A 26274-nucleotide genomic window follows, 5' to 3' on the forward strand; every position below is an offset into this window, starting at 1 on the left:
TTTAAAAACTGAAGGGAGATTCTGGATACTTTCGATGGGATTTCTCAATGGGTGAAATCCTGTTGGTAAGTGTAAGTCATACTAGATAGGCCTTTTAATCAGTGGAGATTTGGTGAGCCATCATCACTATAAGTTCTATTGGTTCAAATGGATCTCTTATGGTTATGACTTTACTTTAGCATAGCAAGGAACAACTAGAATAGGCCCATTGAATTAATTAAATTTACAGAGGAGTTGACTCACCAGATTAGTTGGCATACTCTGTGGTGATCTACTAGACTGAGCAACAGGATTTTAGCCAATGTATTGAGACTTTTTTGACAAGGCAGATAATGAATATTGTGAATATTTATTACATTTATAGCAGATAATTCCTTTTGCTTTGGAGGACCTGGATGAGGGAGTGCATGGAATATTCATTAAATTTGCAGATGACACAACATTGGGTGGAATAGCTAATACCTTGGAAGACAGGAACAAAATTCAAAAAGATCTTGATAGGCTTGAGAAATGGAGCCAAATTACAGAATGAAATGCAAAGTTCTTCAAGATGGAGGATATTTGGTTCAGTAATACAAGTGAGAAGGATCTTGGAATTGTTGTAGATGAAAAGTTGAGTATGAGCCAACAGTAGGATGTGGCTGCAAAAAAGTCAGATACTACTTTAGGATTCATTAACAGAAGGATAGTCTCCAAATTCCATAAGGCACTAGTTCATCTCAATTCAGCTTTGGTTAGGCTTCATCTCGAGTACTATGCCCAGTTCTGAACACCACATTTTAAGAAGGATGTCAACAAACTTGAGCAAGTTCAGAGGAGAGCAACAAGGATGACCAGTGGACTGGAAACCAAGCTCTATGAGGAAAGACTGGAAGAACTGGGTATGTTTAGCCTTGAGAAGACTGAGGGGAAATGTGATAGCACTTTGCAAATACTCGAAAGACAGTCATATAGAGGAGGAGTAGTGTGGGAGTCTGCTGACTTTATTACAGCTGAACAAGGAAGTCACGTAGGCAGAAGAATGCATCAGCCAAATGCCTAGCTCTTTTGGCTGAACGTACTTGATGCCTCATTGGTTGTAATGTGATTCGTGTGTAACCTGAGTACTGAATAAAGGGAGGTGCCGGGCATGGCCAAGTAAGTTCCTTTTCCTACAGGCACGACCGAGTATGCTTCGTTTTTGAATCCCTGACTGCAGTCTCCTTGTTTTTCTTCAGAGTACTCTCCCATTTACTGATGTTAGAGCTGGACTCTGACAGAGTAGGATCTGTTCTCGATCACCCCAGAATGCAGGACACGTAATAATGTGCTCAAGCTACAAGAAGCCAGATTTTGGCTGAATATCAGGAAATACTTCAAACTGTTGGACAGTAAGACAGTGAAACCAATTACCTCAAGAAGGTGGTGAGTGCTCCAACTCTGGAGGCATTCGGGAGAAATTTGGACAACCACCTGTCAGATCTGCTTTGATTTGGATCCCCTAATTGAGCAGGTGGCTAGCCTTATAAGACCCTTCCAATTCAACTATTCTATGATTATTTTGTGATGCTATGCTTTTTGTCATGGTGCACCTAATGCTATTTCTGGTGTACGATTATACTGCTATGGATCTCTGCAGGTGGAAGCACCTACTCAACCATTGCTTAAATTGATTGTGACATGCACTAATTTATTTAATGGATTTAAGTATATCTCCCCCTCCCCAAATGACATCCAAAGCAGTAGAAATGAGATAAACTATACAGACTGAATAGATATGAAACAGCACCCATTGCATCTTGGGAGGAATCAGGAACCAGTTAAGAGCACCATCCCCTTCCTTGGGCTTCATGTTTGAAAAAGGCCACAGCCTTGCTGAGCTCTGTAAAACCTTCAGTGAAATAAGGTAAAGGTAAAGGTTCCCCTTGACAATTTTTGTCCAGTCATGCTCGACTCTAGGGGGCGGTGCTCATCCCCGTTTCCAAGCCATAGAGCCAGCATTTGTCCGAAGACAATCTTCCATGGTCAGTGTGACTTAGACACGGAACGCTGTTACCTTCCCACCGAGGTGGTACCTATTTATCTACTCGCATTTTTACACGCTTTCGAACTGCTAGGTTGGCAGGAGCTGGGACAAGTGACGGGCGCTCACTCCGTTGCGTGGATTCGATCTTACGACTGCTTGGTCTTCTGACCCTGCAGCACAGGCTTCTGTGGTTTAGCCCGCAGCGCCACCACGTCGCTGAAATAAAGCTTTCGCTTATTTTTAAGGTTTATCCAAACTGTTGTCCTCCATGTGTGTTGAACTGCAAGTTCCATCATCCCCAATCCCAACACTAGTTGTCATGTGGAGTGGGGGTGATAGGGCCTGGAGTCTAACCATTGCACCAAGTTCAGCAGCATACGATCATATTATCTTGAAATATCCTAGTTGCTATTTCCTCATGGCAGTCAGGATTTCCTATTTGTTTGTCCACATATAAAACTGAGAGCATGTCTTTAAAAAAAAAAAATCACCAGACTGTCAAACCTAAACGTTTATTCTTGTGTATCTGCTTGTGACATGAGTTTTGCAGTGTCTTTTGTGATTACTGATCCGTACACACTCTTGTATGCTGCCAAAGGGAGCCTTAAGATCAGACTGTTTCTGTGTTCATGTTATTTCTGGGAATTTGAGCTTTTTTAAAAAAACAAAAACAAAAAACTGCTGTGAAAGAAGAGTGAATTAATCTTTTTCTACTCTAGGCACAGGTCTACTGAGTTTCATGTATTTGAAATTATTTATAATCGACAGAATGTCCCATTTGACAGGAAGGTGGTATAGTTAGAGTGGGGATAGTCAGAGTTCAGGTTTGTGAAAACCAATTTGATTTTTTTGCTTTTTACTAACCAGAATCCATTGCAAAAGGTCTATGATCAGAATAAAAACAAAAACCCAAACTCTTCAGGTACCTGGTATCATTTTCATGACCAGCTCTGACTCCACAATTTTCTGTAAATGTCCAGGTTCTCCAGAACAGTTCCACAGACTAAGTAGTCAAAATGGAGGGAAGAGTTTGAACACCCATGGATTTGATTACAGGAACAAAATCAAACTCAAAGCCCTTCAACATAGATATGGATTCCTTTGTCTAAAGCCAACAGTCAGTCCCAATTAAAGTATGCCTGTTGAATCAATGGAATTCAAATTAATGTTGGCTAAATAAGCACAATTTATTCAATGGGCATGCTCTAGTTGTGGAAATTGGATTTCACCTCCTGTTACCACGCACATCTTTCCTTTTATCAGTATAATTTCATCTTTGTGGTTGGAGAGGAGTCATTTTGTTGCTGTTGCTAAACAACTGCAAGCCAGGAAACACTGGTGATCTGCTAGAAGTCACCCAGAGCCGTGATCAGGACTTCCTTATGCCCATCCTGGATTTAGCTCTGATTTGCTGAAAATATGCAGGAGTAGAATATATGGACAATAATCTGCCTCCCTCAGGCACTGGCAAATTAAGCAAAATGGAGCATGCATGGAAGGGAAAGAGTTCCAATCAATAGTTTAGGAATTTGGTTCCACAGCAAGTTTACAAAATGACACCTTATAATTGCCAATGGCACATCTAACACTTGGCCAAAATTAACTTATTTGTCTATTTCAATGTAAATCTTGTTACATAAGATTGCATCTCAAAGACATCATGTGTTCATTGCTTCCTTCTCATGAAAACTGGTATTCTAAAACCTGGAATATGGTTTAATATGAGCTTGGAGCCAACATTTAGATAGGTATAACAATAGTAGTCAAAATTTACAAGCTGTTGAGCTGTAGCAGGATGGGGATGAAGACACTGCTGGTAATATTGCAGCCACTGACAAGCCTGACAGGTTTTAGGCAGCGTGGCTGGCTCTTTGCCCTACACCCCAGATAATGCGAGACTGCCTAGTCTCACATGATTTACAAGTAGGAGGGGGGAACACCAGGTTACTTAAGGGGCATTCCCCCCTCACAGCGCCCTCTTCTTTTTTGGGCACTGAGAAAGACAGAGAGAGCTTGCTGTGCTACTGGCGATTTTCTGCTGCATCACCGGAGTTCCAGCGTTCCTGTAGGGTCACTCTTGAATTACTATTTATTATTTTAATCATTGTCTTCTTAATTTATTCTTTAGTTAATACTTGGTGGTAGATAGCAGAGAAAGGGGGGAAGTGGTGGGGTGGTGCGCACCAGCCATTTTTTCGGCGTGGGAGGTTTCAAATAAATAAATAAATAACGGACTGATTAAATTAGGGCACTTAGTTAATACCACTTATAAATAAAGGAAGGGAAAGGGAGGCACATAACAAGAGGGAAGTCCAGTAGGGCTGATTGGTAGGTAGCAAGCTATTCATCAGATCAGCACCCTGTCTTTAATATCACTGCATTTGTCAGGCACCCCCCCTTCTGGTAAAACCAATTTTGAGCGCGAACAGTGCCAGCTTTTTTAGCTGCCTGTTGCTACTTACTTCCTTCGAATTATAAACAGTCAAGGCACTGGTGGCTAACGGACTGGAGGGTTCACTAGCCAATTGCTCAATGCGTATAAAAGAAGGAGACTTGTAAAATAAGTATTAAAATATAATAAATAATAAATAATAAATAAATAGATTAAAATATAAAATAAATTTATAAGATTTGATTTTAAAAACAATTTAATTAATTATTTAACTAATTTATTCAACAGAGTCTATTAATCAACTAGATTAATATTAAATAAGTTAATTTAATTATTTAATAAACATAAATTAATTGAGGAGAGCACAAATATGGTTTGAAGCTCAACATAAAAAAAAACTAAGATCATGGCCACTGGTCCTAACACCTCCTGGCAAAAAGAAGTGGAAGATATGGAGGGAGTAACAGATTTTACTTTTTTGGGCTCCATGATCACTGCGGATGGTGACAGCGGCCACAAAATTAAAAGACGCCTTCTTCTTAGGAGGAAAGTAATGACAAACCTCAATAGGATCTTAAAAAGCAGAGACATCACCTTGCCAACAAAGGACCGCATAGTCAAAGCTATGGTTTTTCCTGTAGTGACGTATGGAAGTGAGAGCTGGACCATGAAGAATAGTGACCGCTGAAGAATTGATGCTTTTGTGGTGCTGGAGGTGACTCGAGAGTCCTCTGGACTGCAAGGAGAACAAATCTATCCATCCTGAAGGAACTCAACCCTGAGTGCTCACTGGAAGGACAGATCCTGAAGCTGAGGCTCCATTATTTTGGCCATCTCATCAGAAGAGAAGATTCCCTGGAAAAGACCCTGATGTTGGGAAAGTGTGAAGGCAAGAGGAGAAGAGGATGACAGAGAACGAGATGGTTGGACAGTGTCATTGAAGCTACCAACATGAATTTGACCCACCTCCGGGAGGCAGTGGAAGACAGGAGGGCCTGGCATGCTCTGGTCAATGGGGTCATGAAGAGTTGGACATGACTTAATGACTAAACAACAACAACAACAGTAAATTCATTGATTCACATAGATAATTGAGTAATTAATTCAATCAAACAGTATGACCAAGGCTTCCGCATATGGAGAGCTATTCATCCAAACATGTGCTGGGACTAGCCCCAGCCAGGTCTGTAGCTTCAGCACATTACCCCTACCAGGCCAAACACTGGCGATAGATTTGATAGTGGTCACTTAAATAGAAAAATTGCCACTACTGAAATTCCCCACCCTGGCGTGGGGCAGGCGGTTCAGCCCCGCATGCCTTGCTTTGAATACAATTCCAGAGGATTTTGCACAAGGAGGCCATGTAGATTTAAGCATGAGTGCATTACCTGTGGAGGTCAGCACTCAAATTCAACCTGTTTCAAAGCAGGCGCCCAGCCCAGTTAAGGTTAGGGTTTTAGAAGAATGGTTGAGTGTTTACCCTCATAAAGAAAATGACAGGCATTTGTTGGACGGCTTTAGATATAGGTTCAGAATCCTGGCAGACGGAGAGTGCAAAGCATTTATTGCACGGAACCTCTGATCGATATCTGGCATGGAAATTATTGTTCAGAATAAGATTGATAAAGAAGTGAAGGTGGGTAGGGTCCTTGGGCCGTTCCCAACACCACCCATTGAGAACCTGAGGGTTTCTCCTTTAGGCACAGTGCAAAAAAAAAGCCCAGGGTGAGTTCCAGCTAATCCACCACTTGTCCTTTCTGGAGGGAATGTCAGTTAATGATGCCATCCCTTGGGGAACTATGCACAGTTAGGTACACTTCCTTCGATGAGGCGGTGAGTATGTTTAGAGGGTGCGGGATGGGGTCTGAACTGGCAAAATGTGACATAAAATCTGCATTTAAGATTTTGCCTGTTCACCTTCTGGACTTCAACTTGTTAGGATTCCAATTTCATTTTACATAGGGCTTTACCCATGGGCTGCTCAGTGGCGTACGCTGCTTTTGAAAAATTTAGTACATAGAATGGAAAACTAGGCACAGGGTGCAATGTAACTCAAGAGACCATTACCTTGATGACTTCCTTTTCTGTGGGAAAAGGGATTCAGGTAAATGCAGATTTATATCAAACAACTTTCAGGCATTGGTGAAAGAACTAGGACTGCCCCTTACCAAAGAAAAGGCAGAGGGACCAGTCATATCCCTCACCTTTCTAGGCATAGAACTGGACACGACACAGCAAACTTCGAGGTTACCTCATAATAAATTGGTGGACCTTAGGTCTGGGAAGAATTGCTGTAAGTTGAAATGGACATGGCAACATTTATTGTTGTTATTGTTATAGAAACATTTTAGAAAATGCATTAGAGAAAATATGGAATGCAGCTTCTGATAAAATTATGTAAGAGCCTAGGGACCACCTCGGTGGGAAGGTAACAACATTCTGTTTCTAAGTTGCACTGGCCATGTGACCACGGAACATTGTCTTCGGACAAATGCTGGCTCTATGGCTTGGAAACGGGGATGAGCACCGCCCCCTAGAGTCGAACACGACTGGACAAAAATTGTCAAGGGGAACCTTTACCTTTACCTTTACCTGCACTTAGGACACAGAAGTATTGCATTTAGAAATATACTTCCATGTGTTTAGTGTTCACAAAGAAAAAGATGAGATATTCATATGCATACAGTATGTCCAAGAGGCGTGCATGAACACTATAGAAGCAAGGAGTACGCTTTTGGAAAATTCATGCCCGTGTCTTTAATGCAGTTGTATTTATTTACATATATACACTGTTTCAGGCCACTAACGGTTTGACTGAGACATGCAATGATCAGCAAAACATTGCAGGATGAAGGCTGATGTAGCACTGTGTAATTTCCAGCAGTTGACCTAAAACATTTCCACAACCACTTGCCAATCCTTGAGAGCTAGGTTCCCAAGCTGTGGTCTGGAGACAGCTGCTATTGTCACATGATGCTCGCTCCTTTCAGCATTTCAGAGGGTTACATCACATCTTCTAAAATTGCACCAAAACCTCTCCCCCCCCACATAATCGCACCATAATTTGCCAAAACTGTCCAGTTAAGGCATATTGTTTCTCAGCAGAGGGAAGAAAATGGGAGAAGTTCTGCACATCTCAGAAAAGCACATTACTTCTTTCTTAAAAAACATGGGAAAGAGGTCCAGTAGGTTTCCTATCCTGTCCTTGTTTCACAAGGGAACTGTCTCTTCCTACTTTCAAAACTACTGTGCTCCCAGTCCCCAACCTCCAAAACTCAGCCACTCTTCACTTTAGACAAAAAAAGTAGCAGTTGTGAAAAGGGGACAGAAAGTCTGTTCCTTTCACTCTCTCAGTGCTTGAAGTGAATTAGAAAGGGCTGAAAAGGGAAACTGTTTTCAGGAGAACACTGCGTTCTACAGAAATTACTTCAACTACTATGTGAAATAAGTAATGGCAGACAAATAGCTGCAGGCCACAGTGATTGTTCATCCACAGTGTAAAGGGGTTTCCAGAAGGCAGATCAGTCTGAAAACCACTGTGACTTAACAGCCATTAACACTGAGAAATAACAGCCAGAATCCTATTGATGCTCCATAATTTTCCACCAATAATTGTGACTAGGTGATGAAGCGCTGGGATGTATCTTGGCCACGTGTCCCTGACTGAACAACAGAGACCTGTCCTTTGCCTTGCCTGTGCCCAGTCAATTAGCCATGGTGAATTGTGTAAACCTTACACAAACACCAACAGGATTCTGGCCACCATGTGCTATGGCACATCAGCTATCAAATATTGTCAAATGTCAGTACTTTTCCTGTCACATAGTGTAGGGAAATATCCATGGATGTTAAGTACAGGTAGCAAGTTTGAGCACTTAACTAATGAATAACTGACCATCTGAAGATTTTCTGGAGAATATATAAATGAACATTATTTTAAATGAATTTTGGGGAGAATGATAAGTTTCAATTCATTCACATCAGCTCTGGTGCTAATAAAATCTCATATTTCAAAGTCATGTAGATGTATTGTAACAAACGTGGTGTCCCCACGAATGACTGGAACATCTTTATACATGGTGACTGGAAACATTTTAGGTCTCAAGGATCTAAAGCACAAGCCATAAGTTGCCATAAAATTGTACTGAAAACAATTCTGTGGCTGATAACATCTGAATCAATCCAATGCCTTGAATTTGTGGGGTGCAAGGGAAGCTAAATGTGAACTAGCCATTATAATACACTGAAGCCATATTACTATTAAGTTATACTTAACTTCGGGTTTAAAATACACAGTTCACACCATCAGTATCCACTAAAATACTAAACCGATGTTTTATTTGAAAGCTCAAAGAGAGGTGCACTGTGTTACAATGGTGCACACTATGTGTGCAAATTATGTTCATATAGTACCATGTTTCCTCACCAGAAAAAAAAATCATGTAGAAAATGTTGGCTCACATCTTTCTACCCCAGCTGCACAAAGCTAAATGCACTGTTCAGTATACTCAGATATCCTTTTTACCACTTTGCAGTCATTCAGAACCGGGGGAAATATAGCTTCAGGGGTCGAACCTAAATATAACCTTGCTGAAGTGGTGTCCAGTTATGAAGGGAATTTAGTTGGAGTAAATAATGTCCTGAACATCATGCTGTAATATGGTCCCATTCCAGACATACTCCATCCAAGTGAGCCCAGGATCTCTCAAAAGCCTGCCTGGTGATATCATAGACCATAGTCTAGTGAGGAATGCTGGGAGGCCATTCCAAGGGGATCTTGGACGGGAAGCCGGATAAATAAAGCTCTTTCACATGCTTTTTAGTGAGGCAGCTGCATGGAGTTGAGCAGGAAACTCTTTGTACTACACAATCAGGTCACAGACAAACAAAAAGGGCACAGAGAGCTTGAGTTGGCAGGCAGCTTCTGCATCTATATGTGTCATATTTATGTCACCAAAATTTTTTTTACTAAAAAAAAAAAGAAGCAGCACCACCAAATGCTTACAAGGATAATCTGAAATGAAATGCTTGCACTGCAAATATGCCTGGGAGAATAAGCCTTTGGAAAGGGCAGGGGCTGGAGGTGGGGTTTCTTTTTTTTTTTTTTTTGCACTTGCCAAAATTGCATAGCTGTTGAAACAAGGGCTAAGGAATAAGCTTTCAGCAAGAACCACAGATGCGTATTCAGCTGTGCAACTTCCATTAAGGATTAATCCAGTCGACAGTTTGCCTTTAAGGAATCTAAGGGCAGGAGGCAGTGTGAATGAGGAAGGGCTATTCTTCCCTATGAAGCTTGTGATGGAGAGGGGAGAGCAGTCGTGGTGTGGTCATTGGAGGGAATTAGGGCAAGAGGCATGAAGATGTTCCTGGGCTGTTGTTCAAAAGTATCGTCCTTGCCACAACAGATTGAGACACTAGATTTGATCCAATTTATTGCTTAGTAAATTATTATTACCAGAATCTTTTTGAGTGAATAAGGAAAGAAAGAACAAAAGATTTTGATAATTGTGTGAGTGCCTTCTGGGAACAGGAAAGCACTGTTTTCCAGCCTGGTACAATGCAAAGAAAAGGAAAGAAAGAAAACTGGCATAGATGATAGACCATAGATGATAGACCATGGGTTGACAACTGCTGGAATAAAAAAGGGAACAAGGGCTTCAAAACTAAAGAAAATGGCAGGTTTGCTATAGGAGGAAGGCACGTTCCATCCTATGTTTGTGTTTGTATGTTTATGTCTGTCTGTCTGTCTGTCTGTCTGTCTGTCTGTCTGTCTGTCTGTATGTATGTATGTATGTATGTATGTATGTATATAGGGTATATAGGGTTATTACCCTATATATACCCTATATACACCCTATATATACCCTATATATATAGGGTACACACACACACACACACACACACACACACACACACACACACATACGTACACTGTATAGGCTAACATAGTCACCCTCTGACTGATATATGTTATTCACAGGGTGACTAACTATCATGAAAATACAAAAAGCCAAAGAAATATTCACAATGAAACACTTGACACATTACAATACAGAATGAGCAGCTGCTGCTACTGAAGTCTGACAGGGAAAAGCAACAATTGTAGGTTGGATCCAACTGTGCTTTACACTTTGTGGAAGGGTCTTGAATCCAGCAGAGGTTATCACAAATGGAAGCAGGAGGGGGAGGACATTTTCATCGTTAACTTCTTTCAACAGCTTTCACCCTGCCCCTATGCCATTCCCAAATCTGCTGCTCCTCATAAATGGATTGCTACAAATTGCAAGGGATAGGTGGAAGAATCAGCCAAATGGCCTCCTCCTTCTTTCTGAAGAACAACAGAGGGAGCCATTCCAGAAATGAGGAAACATGATAGAAATGATAGAATTGTACGCATTAACATGTGAATTATGTTGCTAGCTGGATGCATGATGAAACGTGCTGGAGATGTGCACAGTGAAGACCTTCATATTTCCTTCATTTTATGTTCTTTATATATACACACACATCCAATATCAGACAATGGTATATGGGGGGGGGGGGGAATCATCATCAAGCCGCCTAGAGTGGTCCTCACCTGACCAGATAGGCGGGATATATAAATAAATAAATAAATAAATAAATAAATAAATAAATAAATAAATAAATAAATAAATAAATAAATAAATAAATAAATAAATAAATAAATAAATAAATCCAATGCTGGTGCTAGTTTATATAATCAGCAGAAGGAGTTCAGTGTCACCTATGCAACACAACAGAGATCCTTTGGGCATAGGTTAATAGAAGCAAGGCAAGGAAGCAGCCAGCCAGGCAGACACTGGCTGGCTGGCATGTGGAGTTGCCCACTCACCAAAGCTATCAACAGCAGCACAACACTAAAAGCAACAATCCATGCAGCCTGGTGGCACACTGGCACAATCACTAAGTCCAGTCCAGCCCTCAAGGCACCAAAGAAGACAACAAAACACTCCCATCACAAAGCCCCACAAAAATATACACCTTTAGTAAAATGAATGCCAAATAAATTGGCCAAATAATAATTTTTAGAAATCAATCAAACATGGAAATCTCCTCACAAAACATGTGTGGGAAAATAGCCAAATAATAATAATAATAAAGCATGCACACACAATCTCATCTAGTAAAAACCAAGAAAAGCAAGCAGGCAAGCAAATAAAGGATGAAGGGGAACCAGCCAAGCACCCCAAACCAAAAAACACTAGAACATGGGGAAAACCCTGTCCCTACCACCACCACCACCACTTGATGCCACAGTGTTTGTCATCAGTAATGCATGAGCTGGATGAGGGCAAACAAACTGAAACTTAATCCAGACAAGACAAAGGTGCTCCTGGTTAGTTGGAAGGCAGATGAGGGGATAGGGATACCACCTGTGCTGGATGGGGTTACTCTTCCCCCCGAAAACTCAGGTCTGCTGCTTGGATGTACTCCTGGATTCATCCCTAAGCTTGGATGCCCAGGTTTCAGCAGTGGCCAGGAATGCATTTGCATAGCTAAAACTTGTGCGCCAGCTGCACCCGTTCCTTGAGATGTTGGATCTGGCTACACTGACACATGCCTTAGTTATAGCCTGTTTGGATTTCTGTAACACGCTCTATGTGGGGCCATCTTTGAAAACTGTTCATAAACTTTAGCTGGTGCAAAACTCTAAAGCCAGACTACTATCTGGAGCCAGCTACAGGGAGCATATAACACACCTGTTACAAGAACTGCACTGACTACCAGTCCATTTTCAAGCCCAATTCAAAGTGCTGGTCATTACCCATAAAGCCCTATACAGCTTGGGTCCAGGCTACCTGAAGGACCATCTCTCCCTATGTGCTCCTTCTCGTAATTAAAATTAGCAGAGGAGGCCCTCCTCTTGGTCCCATTGCCAGCAGAAGCACAGCTGATGGGGACACGGGCCTTCTCTGTGCCAGCTCCCAGGCTATGGAACGCTCTCCCTTGGGAGATCAGGATGGCCCCTTCCCTTTTATCCTTTCAAAAAAAGCTAGAGACCCATCTTTTCAGGGAGGCTTTTAACAATTATAACTGAATCCCTGAACCCCATTTTAGCAAACAATTGTAATCTTTTCCATGTTTTCATGTTTTAATCTTTTAATTGTATTTTAAATCATATATTGTATAATTTATCTTTTAATATTTAACTTACTGTGTTTTTAAATTTTGTGAATTTTAATGTTGCGAGCTGCTTTGGGTCTCTTGTTGGGAGAAATGTGGCATATAAATAAAACTAATCATCATAATCATAATGCCTTCTCTTCTTGTCAGTGAGGCCAGCAAACAGCAGCAGGCAATTTAGGCAGCAGGAAAAAAATAATCTAAGAAAGAGAGGGACCAAAAACCAAATCAAAACAAAGGGGTGGGGAGTGCCAAAGAAATCAGTGGGAAATCTGAAAAATGATCCCAATAAGGCATGCTATCCCAGGAAGGCTGCCTGGTGGCAGCAAAAATAATTCCAAGTAATAGGGTGGGGGGAATCCCCAAAACCTCAAGGGAGAAAAGGCAAAAAGGATATTAGATGGAGGCATGGCAGGCAGGCACAGAGTAGTCCAAGATGGAGGGTACCTGGAACTTCACAAAAAGTAACCTCACAAGAAATGACTGAAGCAGGGAGCACTGCTCATGGGTCTCCAGGCCCTTCTACAAATTCAAAATTCCTGCTCCTCCCAGCAGTTCTGATTGGCTGCTAACAGGTAGGGGGGAAATGGAGGTGATTTAATAGATACAGAGTGAAAGAAAACTTTCACGTACCCCCTTTCATAAACACAAATCATTCATGTTTTAGAAGCTCTCTTTCGGCAATTGTATAAAAAAAATATGAAATGCATGGGATATGCAAAAGGCCCACTTCTAACAGTGACACACCTTGCTTCATTATGCACTTGAAATCTGACACAAATCCACTCAGTCCTCATTCTCCTCAAACGGTTTTGCTTATATGAAGGGACCCACCAGGGTCCTACTACACAGTGTCAACTGAATTTATTTTGTGATGTTGTGCCAGTATAACACTCACCCAGATAATTTCAAGTACAGTACATACTAGGTTATAAGCCAGTCACATATTTGACAGCTCCACTTTATAAACAGCTGCAGCAAAACAGGTCTAACTGGAAAGATGTTGAAATAGATAATACTGTATAAGAATACCAAGATGTGACTGAAGTTAAATAGGTTATAAAATATTGCACAAATATTTCTTCTATTGTTTTGCTGTTGCTCAATTATTACAGTTTAAGCCTTTAAATTTGTTTTTCCCCTCTTTAATTGCTTTACATAGTTCGCTTGAACTGCTGATTGTGCTTCCACTGTGCACTTGTTCATCATTTCATGACACCCAGTCCTAAAATATATCAGACCTGGAGAGCTAAGGCTACCTGTTTGGCCCTTCAGTACAGTTCGGAAGCAGAGAGAGAGAAGGCCCAGGCCAGGCCTGAATAGTTTGTTGTCTCACTGCCTGCTTCAGTGGAGTGCTGAGAGCTGCCAATGGTAAATCTGCAATTGCCAAGGTGAAATAGAGCTGCATTGATCCCTGTGGCTTCTACTGCTTCCTTGCTTTGATGTGAAAGCCTGCTTAGAAGAAACGCAGCCAGATTTTGCCTCTTCTCCCACCACTGGGAATGCCTCATTAGTTCCCAACTATTTATAAAATTTTGGAGAAACAATGCCAAGCAGAAGATCAACGGTTCAATTCTCAGTATCTCCAGGGAGGGCTGGCAAAATTATTTGGCTAAGATTGCTATGGACTACAACAAATCCTTTGATTGTGTAGATCATGATAAACTATGGGTTGTGCCTCAGCACTTGATTACCCAGATACATAACTTGTATTGAGAACAAGAAGCTCCCGTTAGGACAGAATATGGAGAGACAGAATGGTTTCCTATGGACGGCCAGAAAGACAAACCAGTGGGTCATCGAGAAAATCAAAATGGAACTATCTCTGGAGGCAAAAACGTTGAAACTGAAGCTGTCCTATTTTAAGCATATCATGAGAAGGCATGGGAAAAAGACAATAATGCTGGGAAAGGTGGAAAGTAGCAGGAAAACAGGAAGAACAAATATGATATAGATGGACTCTTTAAAGTCAGTCTTGGGATTACAAGAACTGAGCAGGTCTCTTGAGGACAGGACAGTTTGGAGATTGCACCTTCATAGGATTGCAGTAAGTCAGAGGTGAGTTGATGGCAGATGACAACAATAAAGTATATCAGGGTGAGCAATTTCTGACCTGCCAAGTAGTGCTGGCTTGCAGCTCTCATCGTATATCATTATTCACCATGCTTCCTAGGTAGGACTGATGGGACTTGCAGTCCAAAAACATCTCAAGCCTCCCAATCCTGAACTAGGCAGATCAGTGGCACAAGAGGAAGCTTTCCATGCTCAGTTTCAGTTCCTTGTCACCAATCGTGGACCTCCTTACCCTCAAACACTATGTAAACAGAGATAGAGGTGGTTTGCTGCTACACCATTATCATTATTTCTAGCAGCAGGAGGAGAAGCAGCTTCCCCCTCATTATCATCATGATCTCCCCCATCATTTTTCAATACCAGTATACTAGAGAAAATATAATTATGAATCCTAGTGTAATATGCACTAAAAACAATAAATCAATCTCTCCATGTAAATTAGGAAAAGTTCCACTTTTGATGCAATTCTTGTGGCAATGGGAGACTTCCCAACATGTAGTCCTGGCAGAACTATCCCCTTTTTGTCTCTTAGCCAGAGCAACCCAAATACTCTGGAGTTTAACAGAATCAACAGAGATCAGCAGAATGAAAGAGTTTTAAATTGTCAGATTTATGCATTTTCTATAATTGCAGCTACTTGCACATGATTTGGTTTTTATTGTGCAGGAGGGGGCATCTCTATTGTAATCTTAGCGGTTAACAAAAGAGGAGCCTAGTTTGGTCTATGATATGCATATATAACGTATGTGGGGTTACATAATGTATCTCATCACACACTCATATATTGCTTTGTAACTGACTGTTGGCGTAGAAACACAATTAAACTCTGACAGCAAGGCCATGCTGAACACACCAGATGTTCTTGCCATTTTTCTCCACCATTCTCATTTTCTAAACTGAGAGGGAATTCAATTATCAGCATTCACTCTGACTTTTCTATGGCATTTCATAGCCCTTTCCATGAAATTTGATTTGTTTCGATGTGATCACAATTTATTTATTTATTTATTTTAAAACGAGCATTGCTCAAGAATGTAACTGCACATTCTTGAAGCTTCCTCGTGAACCACAGCAACATGTTTCATAAAAAAGGAAAATATACTTGAATTTCTCTCTCAGAAGAATATAAACAAAGTGAACTTGTAACACCTTCTACATATCTGTAGGCATCCTTCAGTCTCGAGAGACTATGGTATCGTGCTCTTTATGGAGGTCTTGGAGCAGTGTCTTGTGTGGCTGAGAAGGTCAATTCGAGAGTAACAATCCCTTCCATACTGAAGACAAATACAATCTGTCCCCTGTCCAGCTCCCTGGTTTTGCTTGTTTTGGGACTGCCTCTTTGCCTCGGTCTGCTGTACAAGTGTCTCTTCAAATTAGGAGAGGCCACGATGCACCGCCTGCCTCCAGGCTGAACGCTCAGACGTCAAGGTTTCCCATCTGTTGAGGTCCAGCTCATTCTAGGACTACTCTGTTTGGAACTTTGTCCTGCCAGGTGATACCAAAAAATGTGTCAGAGACAACGCATATGGAAGGTGTTCAGCTTCCTCTCCTGCCGTGCACAAAGGGTCCAGGACTCGCTGCAGTATAGGAGTGTGCTCAGGACACAGGCTCTATAGACCTGGATTTTGGTGTATGCCGTCAGCTTCTTATTAAGCCATACTCTCTTTGTGAGTCTAGAGAACATGGTAGCTGCTTTCCCAATGCGTTTATCCAGCTCAACATTTAGGGAGAGAGTGTCAGAGATTGTTGAGCCAAGGTACACAAATTCATGAACAACCTCCAGTTCTTGCATGGAGATAGTAATAGAGGGAGGTGAGTCCACGCCTTGGCACATGACTTGTGTTTTCTTCAGGCTGATAGTTAGTCCAAAGTCGTGGCAGGCCTTGCTAAAATGATTTATGAGTTGTTGGAGGGCTTCAGCAGAGTGGGCAACAATGGCTGCATCATCAGCAAAGAGGAAGTCCTGCATGCATTTCAGTTGGACTTTGATCTTCGCTCTCAGTCTAGTGAGATTAAAGAGCTTTCCATCTGATCTAGTCCGGAGATAGACACCTTCTGTTGCAGTTCCAAAGGCCTGCTTCAGCATGACAGCAAAGAAGATCCCAAACAGGGTCGGCGCAAGGACACAGCCTTGTTTTACTCCGCTTCGGATGTCAAAGGGATCTGATGTTGAGCCATCAAAAACTACAGTGCCCTTCATTTCCTCATGAAAGGACCTGATGATATTAAGGAGTTGAGGTGGACATCCAATCTTGGGAAGTATTTTAAAAAGTCCGTCCCTGCTAACCAAGTCAAAGGTCTTTGTGAGATCTATGAAGGCCACAAAGAGTGGCTGTTGTTGTTCCCTGCATTTCTCCTGCAACTGTCTGAGGGAAAATACCATGTCGGTGGTATTCTACATATGCCAAGACGCTTTTTAAATTTCTGCTGTGTGACTGAAATCGGTAAAGAATGAGATTTGTCCAACACTTTGTATACACGATTCTTGTCTTTAACCCTCAAGTGCCACACAAGAACAAAGGAAAACAATTCCATTTAGGGAGTTCTAGGATGTGCCGGTATATATTGAGAATTAGCAGCAGTGTTAACAGTGTGGCCAGGGTTGGGGTTAGGGTGAGGATATAGATTCATGGTATACTTCTTATATTTCCTGAGTTCATTGAGAATTCTAATGCCACCGCCCCCCCCATATCAAAAGCAGTTGTTGACCAGCAGAGCTTTTGAGAATCATGGCTAGAAAGAAAGAAAGAAGGAAAGAAAGAAAGAAAGAAAGAAAGAAAGAAAGAAAGAAAGAAAGAAAGAAAGAAAGAAAGAAAGAAAGAAAGAAAGAAAGAAAGAAAGAAAGAAAGAAAGAAAGAAAGAAAGAAAGAAAGAAAGAAACCAAGCAACCAAGCAACCAAGCAACCAAGCAACCAAGCAACCAAGCAACCAAGCAACCAAGCAACCAAGCTTGGGATGGGGGATAGCACTGTAGTGGCATGAAGCAATAAATTTGTTTGGATCAATTTCAGTTATTTTTAAATTTTTAAAAAAGAAATTGTACTGGGCAAAGGGTTGAAAAGTGAGGCATTGTTTACAGCTCTTCAAGTGACAATGTTCCAACATGTGTACCTCCTTAAACTGTTTTTGTTTGTTTGTGTGAATTCTGTGACAAAATGTAACTCAGGTGAATGTAAGAGCACACCTAGAGATTTCCAGCCTACCACTGCTGACTGCTGCTGCAATACATAGAACAGAACAATCATTCTACTCCTGTTCCTTGTGTTGAATATTTTACTTCTACAAATCTACACACACTTAACTGGAAACTAAGCCAAATAGTACAATGGACACTGCTGCTGTAAAATGTGAGAACTGCTAACCAGTTTGAAATGTTTAGCTAAACCTTTATGCATTAATGTATTATTTCCAAGTATGTAAGCCTTTCCTTAGAACAATCTACCCTGACCTAGACACTTCCACATATTTTGGACTACAACTCTTATGAACCCAACCAGTTCTATCCAGTGGCCTGGCATTATAAGAACTGTAATCCAAACCATTTGTAGGCAATCAAATTTGGCAATTTAGTTGGCTTTGTTTTGTGATTGGTCTTCAGGCCACAAACACAGTCTTCCTTCCCTAAGTGTGATTTCTCAGACCTGAAGGCTGTCTCAATCACACATCTTGAGCATTGATGGGATTTGAACTCTAATGACAAGTTATCTGAATAGTTGTGCCCTAAGGTAGGAAGGGGTGTTTGGAGAAGAACCAAGGATTTTGTAAATATTACTGTATTGTTGAGATGGGCATGAATCAGAAACATTATGATTCGTTTTGATTCATGATTTGTCAAGCTCAACAAATCATGACTTATGAATTTATGATTTTTTTCTGATGAATCAATTTATCGATTTCTTCTGTTATTTTAAAACCCTATAAAATGCTCTCCAAGTACCTAGAGACACCAAAATCTTTCTCTGACCCCCCCCCTCTACAATCCAAACAAGAAGGGTGAAGATTGGGTTTCTGACATCCAAGTTATATACCCACAAATTGGGTTCCCCCAGGAAAGTGCCCTTTAGCCGCTGGCTTGAGGAAAACGCAATCATCACCAAACCTGGAGGGATTATAGAGGAGAGGCATGAGAAGCTCCTTGTGATTTAGTATCTCTAGGTGTCTGGGGAGAACTTTCCTGGGTTGCCCTCTTTGTGAGTGTATAACTTGGATGTCTGAAACTCAATCATTATCAATCTTGGAAGTTTTGTAGAGAAGAGTCAGGGGAAGCTTCCCTGTAATCTTGGTGTCTCTGGGTGCCTGGAGAACGATTTTATAGTCAAATAAATTGATTAGTCAAATATCACTAAAAATGCATTGATTCGTATTTGTTGGGGGCATTGATTCGTACGAATACAAATCGATGGATTAACCATATTTGAACTGGTTTGGTGATTCATTTTTAATTCGTGCCCATCTCTACTGTATTGTGAAAAGAGACATGAAAATCATTACTTCTAGCCTCTCTTCAAACTCGGGGTCATTATCTCTTTCTTTTCCTTACTGAAGCACAACACTACTTCAACATGAGGAACTGTGTTTTAAAAATGAAGAGAGGAGAGACTAATTTCCTTAACCACACAGGTCTCAGTTGTTTCATCATGGGTTTTGCTGAAAGCCTGTGCTACTGTTTAGTGCAGTTATTAATCTTGCCCTGCTTTAAGGTTCACTAATGTTACTTATTAGTGAGCAGTCTTGGTGGGCGTTACTCAGAAATCCTACCACCATTGTCATTGTAATTTTATATTCACAGCAACCATGGTGAACGATGGTCAACCTCCAATTTATTACCAGCAACTCATTTTAACCACTATCACCTATTGCCAAGACTGGATTTTTTGCATTACTGACATAACAAAACTGTGCAAGAGTGAGTGAGAGAGGAGGGAATAGGGAGGGAGAGAGAGAGAGAGACAGCAAATCAATTTCATAGTCAACGCTCACGCAGCAGGAGACAATTCATACTGACATTTGATACCTGCTGGCTGCTGCTTCCAATTATGCCCGATGCCGGAGTGCAGGGCTGTCGAAATAACAGTGTCGACGGTGCAATCAGGCTGGTTAAGATTCGAGGAGTGTGGTTGCGCATGGTTCAGCATGTTGTCAAATTCCAACCATACGCAAAAGAGTGACACCGACTCCTTTATTTTATTAACTTCTTAACTGGCAGGGAGACACCTTCTTAACCAGCACAGAGAGAGATGCATTAATTCAATGTAAAGCTGCATCCTTGGCTAGAGAACTGAAATCTGCCAGAGGCAAACAATCAAAAAGATTGCAAGAGATGTGAAGGAAAAGTGAAATAAACGTGATAAAAACCCAGAATAATACAGCCCGCCTAGACAGGTACAAGCAGAGCACGTTGCAGTCCTTGATGCAAGATCATGTGCAACACTTGTTTAGTGGCTCACCACACACATGGGAACACTCACGTCATCAGATCAGATTCAGTGCGTCCTTGAGACTGACTTAGAACTTGGGCGGGCATGACTGGAAGTTGAAGGCAAGGACAGGAAACTGCTGGAGCATTCAGTGATCTACGAAGACGGAGATGGCCAGGCATCTCTTTATGGCAGATGCCTCAGCATAGGCTGAAAAAGGAGGCCAGCACTGGATGTTTGACAGGAAACCCAGAACTGCACAATTCCTCAGACTCTCTGCTTTCTTTAAAGAGTTAGAAGGAAATTACAGAGCTAGAGAAGGAAATACAGGACTGCTGTCATCACAATACTTGCTTTCGTTCATGAAGCAAGAAAGTGAGAAAAGAAAGTGGTCTAAGAGAAGAACTGAGAAAGACAGCTGTGGCCCAAGCCGAAAAGAAACCCATTCCTCCTCTTTGTCTTTACTGTGGTAATACGAACTGCAGCTTCCTGCCTGACATCACCCAGGGCAGTATATTTCGGAAAACTGCATGGAAAGGGGAGGCTTAATCCCCCTTCTTGTACTCCATGTTCCTGATTCTGATCAGTTCTGCACCACTGCTATTACTTCTTCTCCTCTTCCTCTTCCTTCTTGAATTGTGGACTGGACGTACAGTGATCTTGATGTTAAATACAATCACATATTTCATGTACCATCCAGTTTGGCTCCCAATGAACTCTGTTTTTTAATATCTGCAATGAAGTTGCCCAGAATCATAGTGGGATTTTGTCTCAGAAAATCACATCAGCTGTGGTGCCAAATTGCAGCTGATTAACAAAATGTTGCTCACATTCCCTGTTATGTGCTTAGAGGCATGCCAGCCACATGAACAAGCACATGATCGGCACCTTCCTAATTAGTTCTCATTCAGTACCGTGACTTAGGTGATTTTCACTTACTCCTAACAGGATTCTGGCCATTCATTTATTGTCTGCAGAACACAATGCAAATTACAACCTCCAGCCTTTTAAATCCATTTGTGCTTTTATGCTTGAATGCCACAATGGAGGGAAATGAGGTGGGTTACACAGCACAGCCCTGCTTGCAGATAGGGGTTCTAGTTTTTGAATGGCACAATATACTTTTTTGGTTATCATTTACATAAAGTGAACATTTCTTTGAAGGCATACAGTAATGTTTGAAGTGACTGAAGAAGTACATGGAAGAAGAACAGTGCTTTTGATGACATATCTGGCCCTCGCTATTGGAAAATCCACCTATGTCCTTTACAGTTTGCAAATCTCAAACATCTTTCTTTCTTTGTATCAGAGTATGGCACACTCAGCAAGTTTACAGCACAATGGTTCTGAAAGTGAAGTATTGGCCAGCTGCATGCTGTTGCCCAGGGAATGTAATGCTTTCCCACTCTTTGGGCAAGCTCCCTCTATTAAAACCCCATGTCAATGGAACTATGGCTAATGTAACCAATCACAGTATCTATCACTCTAGTTTTGAATGATCATGCTTTACTTTACAGATGCAACCATACAACCTCTTGTTCATACCATTTATGAGGGGTTTTATTTTAGATTTGTATTGACTAGGGATGATTCAAAATTTTGTTGGCTTCATTCATTCATTCATTTATTCATTCATTCTGATAAGGGATTTCCAAAGTGAGCACAGTCCTTATAAACAAGATGGACAGGACTTGTACTTTTAAACAGTTGAATGTGGGAGACAAACACTATCTCTAATCAGGATTAGGATTTTCTTTGCCTGTGGTGATCGATCAATATTTGGTCCTTGGCAAAATTATTGTGTGAATGTACCATTGCAGGCTCATTCTTTCATTTGCCATGTCATCAGTGGAAATAAAGGCAGTTATGAAGAAAAGTGCTAGCATATTTTTAAAGCCCTTCCCTGCCTCCTAATGTTCCCCTATATCATGAAAGTTCTCATGCCAAAGGATGGACAAATCATGCCAATTCTGAGGATAGATCCATGGACATGACAATCTGAGTGTTCATTCTCTCCTTGCCCAATGCAATATATTGCATGGGCTTCTGTGACAAGCAGCACTAATTTGTCACTTCTGGTCTGTGTGATCAACAACATTGGGATCTGAAAAAGCAATACACTTCAGATTTTGCTTTTACTTTCCTAATGCCCCAACATATTCTAGCATTATGTTATTGGCTGAACATTAGAGATATCTTTTCTTTTTGGCATAGATAATGCATATTTTGTTTTTGCCTTGGGATTGCACATTTTTAAGTTCTCTGAATGTACTCTGGGCATACTAAAAGAGTTTCTATCTGTAACTGGGCAGAATCTATCAACGGTCCAAAGTGTGCCACAATACAGAGCTATTATGTATAACATCAATATCATTCATATGATGACTCTGTGTATATACACTACTACCCATGGAGGGGACTGTGGGACAGTGTCTTTACCACTCTTATATCCATTCATTCCATCAGAATAGGGCATACATGGGATCGTCTCAATATGCACCATGCACATAATTCTAGCATTTTAATGCAGTTCCTTCAAAACACTTAGTCTGCTTTAAGAAGTAAAACCTTACTCATTCAGATTCACACATTCCATTAAATTTTTAAAAATTGCTTACAGTAACTAGCTATCACTAATGCCAATAGACACTTACATATTAGCTAAAAATTGTTAAATCCATTATATTTATCTCTTATTAACACATTTTTAAACTGTGCAATGATGGATCTTTTAAAATTAATGAACAAAGAACTGTTGCACTAAATCTATATTAAATGAATAGCCAGGACTTTAGTTTAAATTTTTACTTTTTGATAATGAGACATATGCCTAATGCAGCCCTGTGTTAAGCCATGTTAAGAATAACTATGCAATACATCAATTAATCTATTGCAATTATACTCTTGGGATGATTCTGCCAATGAACAACGAGAGAAGATAAAGAAAAACAAGCCAGCTGCTTCCCTACCGGAAACTTAGTGCTGAAATGGAATCTGAAATTACTTTCAAATGTTATGGATGTATTTGTTGGATGGGAAGTGAACACTTATCACACTATATTGCATTGATACGCATATTAGGAACTTCTAAACACGGAACAGGGCAAAACCAAGAACATAAGGTGCTCAAACTTGTTATTAGGGTGGGCTGTATCATATTTCTTCTTCTCAAATAAAATATTCTTTGTGAACCTTTGGTCACATCTGCTCAACCTTGCTTGGCCCATGCTTCATCTCTCTCCTGCATCTTTCTCTCTGCTGTGTTTGGGTTGCAAGCTCCTTCAGGCAAAGGCTTGCCATTTTTGCTTATGTTGTGCTTCAAAACAGATACTATTATTGCTAACAATGCTGTGACATCCCCCCTCCCCATTTTTTTCTGGCGAACATGTAAGCTGCTTCTAATAGTTGCTGTTAGACAAATTGAACTTTCCCCAGAATTAAATGCTATTTAGGTCATTAAAATAGTTACAAAGGTATGCTTACAAAGGGCATGAAGAAAAACTGGAAGCATTTTCTCTACCTTTGTAGCTCCTACTCTCACCCTTTCCACACACCTAGTTTCATGCCGTTTTGTCCTTTATTCACTGGACAAACTGCCTACTGGTTTCCCTATACTATTAGTAAGGTAAAGGTAAAGGTTCCCCTTGACATTTAATCCAGTCTTGTCTGACTCTAGGGGGTGGTGCTCATCCCCGTTTCCAAGCCGCACAGCCAGCGTTTGTCCATAGACAGTTTCCGTGGTCACGTGGCCAGTGTGACTAGACACGGAATGCCGTTACCTTCCCACCGTGGTGGTACCTATTTATCTACTCACATTTTAACATGCTTTCGAACTGCTAGGTTGGCAAGAGCTGGGACAAGCGACGGGAGCTCACTCTGTCACCTCGATTCCATCTTACGATTGCTGGTCTTCTGACCTTGCAGCAGAGAGGCCTCTGCAGTTTAACCCACAGTGCCATCACATCCCTATTATACTTTTAGTATAATAGTGCCTTACCCCAAAATACTGCTGGTCTGTGATTCAAAGGGAGATATTTTGGTGATGTGCCCCCCCACAAAAGACCACAAGCTTCAGATACCTGTCCTCACCCCCAGCTGTTTCCTGGCCTGCTCAATAGCCATTGACTCTTGTTCTTAGACCTGAGGCTTTCCTCTCATGACACAGACCTTTCATAAATGAGTAACCGGCTACCTCCTTTTTCTATGTTGCTAATTGTGCATGCTTGAATGCACACTCAAATCAATGAAATAAACTAAAGACTTGGAAGCAAGACTTGGATGAAGAGCCCCCGATTTATGGAAAAGTTGTCAAAGCTTCAGAAGGATTGGAATGTGGAGTACATGGAAAATTAGTTTAGACATCAGGGATGTATACATCTCTAATGTCTGCCTCTACAGACGTTTCCTCCAAAATCCACATCAGCCCTATGAGTGGTTATATTCCTTCATTTTGCTTTAATAGAATGAGTTCCATCCCTTGCTTCCTTTCTTTTTCCCCCCACATGTCTGCATTGTTTTGTACATTTTTAAGGAAAGTTATGCTAGATCTAAACACATTCCTCCCACTCCTTAACTAAACCTTTATTTAATTTGTTTTTTCCCCTAAGTGTGAAGACAAAGTTAGGAATGTACATTCTTGTCCTGCTTCTTCTGCTCCTGGCTTTTCCATGTTAGCAGGAAAGGTCTGCACAGGAACTATTCATCACCTTCGGCTGGATGTGATTAGAGAGCTCTGTGCAGTTGGGAATCCTAATAAGGGTTCCCAGTCATATAGAGCTACGTGACTACCTTCAGCTAAATGTAGTTCCTTTGTGGGTCAACCCTTCAACACAGGGAACAGGGAGTGGGTGGTGGGGACAAGGTAGCAATGTGCTTCCCTGACTCCTGCTATAAGCTTGGGGGCAGAGGAATAACACCTGAATAGGGCCTACTTAGTTAGTTAGTCAATTATACGCTGTCAAGTTGGAACCAATCCTAATAAAGCTTTCAAGGTAAGTCATATATTTAAGGAGTAGTTTTACCCGTTTCACATTCACAGGGAGTTTCCATGGCCCGATGGGAATTTGAATTCAGGTCTCCTGAGTCCTAGTTCATTTCTCTATCCGGTACACCAAACTATATACTGGAAATTGGATCTAAACTGTGCTTGAACAGTCCTTTGTGGACTTTGGTACTGCAGACATGTTACTATGAAAACTTTTCAAGCACATGGGCTTTATTCATATGCATCCACCCTAGGAAACATCAGAGAAAATAAATTGATGCCATGATGTAGCCAGCAATAATGTTACAAATAAGAAGAAATGAATCAATATTATTAAAACCAATGGAAATGTTCCTGCCACATATATACCACATGACCACAAAAATAAATGTATCGGTACAACATACTGTAAGTATGGAAAGAATTGGTATAGCTGGAATTCTTTCAGCAGGTGTGATTAGGCCCTTAGTTGGGTCTATCCTACAGCCAGTTTCTTTCCCCTCTCCCAATTCATTTCAGTGGCATAGGGAAGGAGACCACTAAATGAACACCCCATTCTCCTTGCTTCTAATAGGCTAGGAATGACCTGCTTCCCTAAAAAAAAAAAACAGTTGGCAGGTCAGCTGTCCACTGTGCCAGTGCTGGTTCTGCCACTATTTGGCACCTTAGCCAGGGAAAGACCACTGTGCCAAAGAATCCTTTCCACTTTGGAAAAGTTCTTAGAGAAATGGGGATCCCAGTGATGAGCATAACTCAGACCTTCATGGATAGTGACATATCCAGCAAACCCCAGATTTGGAGAGACTGACATCTAAACTAGCTCTGCAGTGACAAGTCAAAAGAGCCAACTTTTCAAGGAGGGTTTGACCCTCTTCAAAGAATATATCATTTCAATGGATTCCAGTCCTCAATTCAGGATGTTGGCCTCCAGGCTGTAGAAAGGATGAAACTGTTTTCATCTCTGAAAACTTATCATTAGTTTCTCAAACCTTTAAGAGTCAGCTTGAAGCTGTTTTGGTTCTTGGGAAGCGTCTTGTGTCAGCTTCTTTTCAATCAACTCATCCACCCCTTGGTTGCTGTATCCATTTCTCTTCAGCATTTTCTTAAAGTGCCTGGGCATTTGTGAAGCGTTCAAGGCCCCCGTCCTGCACAGATGAGTACCTCATGATCATCCTTGAGAGGGAATGTCATGGGGATTGAGGATGATTAGCCACTTATTCTAAGAGGCTCTCACCAAGGGTTCCTTGATCCCAAATAC

Source organism: Pogona vitticeps, chromosome 1, assembly GCF_051106095.1.
Source record: "Pogona vitticeps strain Pit_001003342236 chromosome 1, PviZW2.1, whole genome shotgun sequence".
NCBI classification, from domain to species: Eukaryota; Metazoa; Chordata; class Lepidosauria; order Squamata; family Agamidae; genus Pogona; species Pogona vitticeps.